This window comes from Nicotiana sylvestris, chromosome 8, assembly GCF_000393655.2.
Source record: "Nicotiana sylvestris chromosome 8, ASM39365v2, whole genome shotgun sequence".
Lineage (NCBI taxonomy): Eukaryota > Viridiplantae > Streptophyta > Magnoliopsida > Solanales > Solanaceae > Nicotiana > Nicotiana sylvestris.
The window spans coordinates 140,432,136-140,436,243 of NC_091064.1; the positions used below are offsets into that span (position 1 = coordinate 140,432,136).

General features: G+C 40.3%; 1 long non-coding RNA gene across 3 annotated transcripts; it reads right to left on the reverse strand.

Moving 5' to 3' along the window:
* Positions 1 to 663: 663 nt before the first annotated feature.
* On the reverse strand, positions 664 to 4,108 carry LOC138874579 (uncharacterized). 3 transcript variants are annotated; one of them, XR_011401600.1, is made up of 3 exons: positions 3,830 to 4,103; positions 2,849 to 2,907; positions 664 to 1,007 (listed from the first exon to the last, which is right to left on the reverse strand). It is a non-coding gene; the product is annotated as an uncharacterized lncRNA (long non-coding RNA). The 3 variants fall into 3 exon arrangements; XR_011401599.1 differs by having other exon boundaries at positions 700 to 1,007; positions 2,816 to 2,907; positions 3,830 to 4,092; XR_011401598.1 differs by lacking the exon at positions 664 to 1,007 and having other exon boundaries at positions 2,643 to 2,907; positions 3,830 to 4,108.

The following is a 4,108-nucleotide window of genomic DNA, read 5'->3' on the forward strand; positions in this document are numbered from 1 at the left end:
GCATTCCAAAGAAGTTTAAACTGAATTAAAATGACTTTACATATTTTCACTGTTTCATTGTTTTCACTAGCTTTTACTGCTTCTTTATAGCATGTTGATGTGCCTTTACATGATTTCTTATTGCTCAGTCTGCATTTATTATTATTACACACTGAGTTGGAGTACTTACTTTACTCCCTGCACCCCGAGTGCAGATTCAGGCGCTTCAGGTCCCGTTAGCGAGTGTTGATCCATCCAGCTCAGGCGGATTCGGAGATTCTCTAGGTAGTTGCCGGCGTTCTCAGCCTAGATCTTCTTCCCTTATCTTATTTTCACGGTTTTAGCTCTGTATTATACTATGTAGACTTTTATCGTCTTTATTTGGATTGTAGATGCTCATGACTGGTGACACCCCGATGTCGGGCTTTGTTGGTTTTATATTCCGCAAATTGTACTGTTACACCTTATTTTGGGATTTTTATTATGTTAAAGACTTAATATTTCGTACTTTAATTGCTTAAAATGAATTGGAAGTGTGTCGGCTGGCCTTCTCTTCACGAGAGGTGTCATCACGACCGGGTACGGGTTTAGGGTCTTGACATTTACACAAAGTAAACCAAAAAGTCAAACACGGGCCAACACCTCGGAACCCGACAAAACTTATAAAATCAAAAGCCCATTCAATTATGAGTCGAACTATAATAATTTTACTCAATTCCGAGTCTGAATTGGTGTTCGAGACTCAAAAATTTACTTTAGGAAAGTTTACACAAAAACCCCAAATTTCTCTTTTGAAATCATCAATCAAATGCTAAAAACGTAGATGGAACCACATAATATAATAAAAACTGAGTAGAAAACACTTAGCCCATGGAATAAACTTGAAGAACATTCTTGATTTCTCCCAATTCCAAACTTTCAAGATGAGAAAAACTCCAACAACATTAATAGCCAAAAACCTCCAACTCTTCTTCCTCGTTTCTTGTGCCAAATGATCCCGAAACTCGCTGTTGATGCCTTGTCACAACCTGTTTACCATGAAAATGGTAACAACAATTAAATTTGTAAATGGGATTCTAAAAATACATGATCTATTTTTATGCTAGTTGTTAGAGCAGTTGATTATAAGAATATGAAGTTTAACGAAGAGATACAAGCTAAAACGGGGCAGTAATCAAACCGAGGGACTGGCAGCTCGAGACTCAGAATGGTCGATGAAGAACCTCGAGGTCGATATCCGGCTCGAGCTGAAGCTATCGGGGGTAGTAGGAAATGGGATAACAGTTAAGGTATGATTAAACAAGACTCTTTATGGCCTATACCAAGTAATAAATTAAGAACAAGTATGAAAGCAATAAACGCTAAGGGTGGCTTCGAGCTAGTAAGAACGGGCAAGTTAGAGAGAAGAAAGAGAGAGAGAGATATTATTGATCTTGTGGAGAAATAGTTGGAGCAACATCACTCGAAGGTTACAAAGTGATGGGGATCCCCTTTATATAGGAGGGAAATCCGTTATAGTACAAAACGTGTTAACTGCAAAGGCGTGGAAATAAGATAGCGGACGTGACATAGGCCCCTGGTAGGTCAGCCTTGTCAAATTAAGTCGTGTGCCTTGGGAACTCCCCTCTCGCCTACTGCAGCTGTTGGAATGCGATGTCCTCCAGACCGACACCTGACGACCCCCGAGGGTGAGTCTCGACCTTGGCTTCGAGCTTCGAGGAGCATGATCGCGAGATTCCCCGTATACAGATAGTCTCCACGTTTCTTAGAGTGAAAGTGGCAAGAAATGATAAGAAACGGTCCTGAACTCTTGCTTCCTTCGATGTTCTTGCAAACTACTACGAGATGCCAAGGTGCACCATGTGCGCTGTCCCTGCAAGTTTCCGCATTGACTGCGACGGTTGGCTTCCTTCAATTTACCCATGGTGCTTTTATAAATACTCACCTCTTCCTTTTTAGACTCCATCTCATGCCAAAAAACCCCTAGTAAGGTCTATTTTTCCCTCGTTCTCGCTCTTTTTCAGGAACGCAACCCCTTTTTCTTCTTCCCTCATATTCTCTCAAGGATGGAAAAAATTTCCACTTCTGCTTCCCAGGAGGTTGCGGGCTCATCTTCTTCGTTTTTCTCTCAAGTTGAAGTGGCCACTTCCCCCCGTGTCGAGGAGTGTGTCCCGGGATACTTTGTGATGACTTACGATTTTAGGGTCGAGAGACCTTCCTCAAAGTCAGGGCACCGCGAGCCTGTAACTCGGTATATCAGCTCTATAATGGACATCGAAAGAGTGAGGGTCGACTGTTGCTGAGGGGATACCGTGCTAGTGGAGACTCCCACTTGGGAGGAAGATATTACGGCTCGTAGAGCCGGCTTTATGAGTGTGTATACCTACCTATTCACATTAGGTCTGGTGGGGCCATCCTCACCTCCGATCGACCCTGTGATTCTCGACTTCTGTCGGAGTTATCAGGTAACCCTATGTCAAGTTCATCCTTTGTTCTGGTTCGTGGATTATATGATCAGGCATTACTCGAGCATGATAGAGAGAATGCCCTTCACCCTTGTCACGACCCAAACCGATGGGCCGCGACGGGCACCCGGTGCCTTACTCGACCAAGCACCAACGTAACTTACTTTTCTTAATACATCATCATATACACGTGACAAATGATCCTAATAGGCCAATATAATCATTTATAAACTCAAAACATAGGACGACAAGGCCGTACAATCTTTCACATACACAACATATGTTTACAAGCCTCTAAGAGTACATAAATTTCATAAAGGTCGGGACAAAGTCCCACCATACCAAACAATACATGTCTAAATCATACTAACCAAACAAGCAACTCTGAAGAAAATGGAGCATACCAACATCTTCCGCTGAGCTGATAGCCTACTTGGAGGGCTCTCGACCTGTCTATCGGGACCTGCGGGCATGAAACGCAGCGTCCCCAGGCAAAAGGGACATCAATATGAATAATGTACTGAGTATGTAAGGCACATAAATAAGTACATAAGAGACATGGAAGAAATATAGAGTACATGACTCAACCTGTAAGTCTTAATAACTTTGTAAATTATAAATTACTTTTAGCGTCATGGATATGCGTATGAATGTCATGTCGTGCATAGGTACATGTTACATAACATCATCAGCCTCTGAGGGCATCCCATCATATCATATCAGCCACTGTGGGAAAAATCATCATCGTATACCAGCTGATCAGGTGGTGGTGCGTATATAATGCCATAACCTTTCCCATATATCATATACATATATATACATACATATATGCGCGTATATAACGTCATTTGAATCATATTTCAGCCACTATGGGCAACACCATTATCATATACCAACTGATCAGGTGGTGGTGCGTATATAACGGCATAACCTTTTCATATATCCCATATACATATATTTACATATATACGCGTATATAACATCATTTGAATCATATTCCAGCCACTGTGGGAAACATCATTATCATATACCAGCTGATCAGCTGGTGGTGCTTATATTACACCGTAACCTTTTTTCATATCCCATATACATATATTTATATATATACACGTATATAATGCCATTTGGTCATGGGTCAATGCACATGAGTGAAATGTATGAAAAATACGTAATAATCTCAATATTCCTTCCAGATAAACTTTTCCAACTGCGTATTATTTTGAGACCGATGAACAAAAAATAATAATAATTTTCATAGGGAATTAATAATATAGACACTCCTAATAATTCTATGAATAGAGTAATTTATGAAAACTGTATGTTTGCTCGTTTCTTCAGTATAATTTGAATCATTCCAAAAGAAAGAAGGGAGGACTTTAACATACCTGGAGTAGGGAAAAACCCATATGATATTCTTGGAAAAGGTTGCACCCTACTCCTTTAGAACCGCAAAATTTTACGTTGCTAAGGTGCTAAAAATACTTGCTGGAATTGATTTGGTCGTTGAAGCTTGTTGGAATTTCTAACGTTTTGTATATATGTTCATATTTGACGCTGGAGCTTTTTGATGTTGTTATGGAATTCTTGACATTTTGTGAGCATTCAAGCAAGAATGTTGAAAGCTTTCAAACAAGAACGTTCATATGTGATGTTGGAGCTTTCTT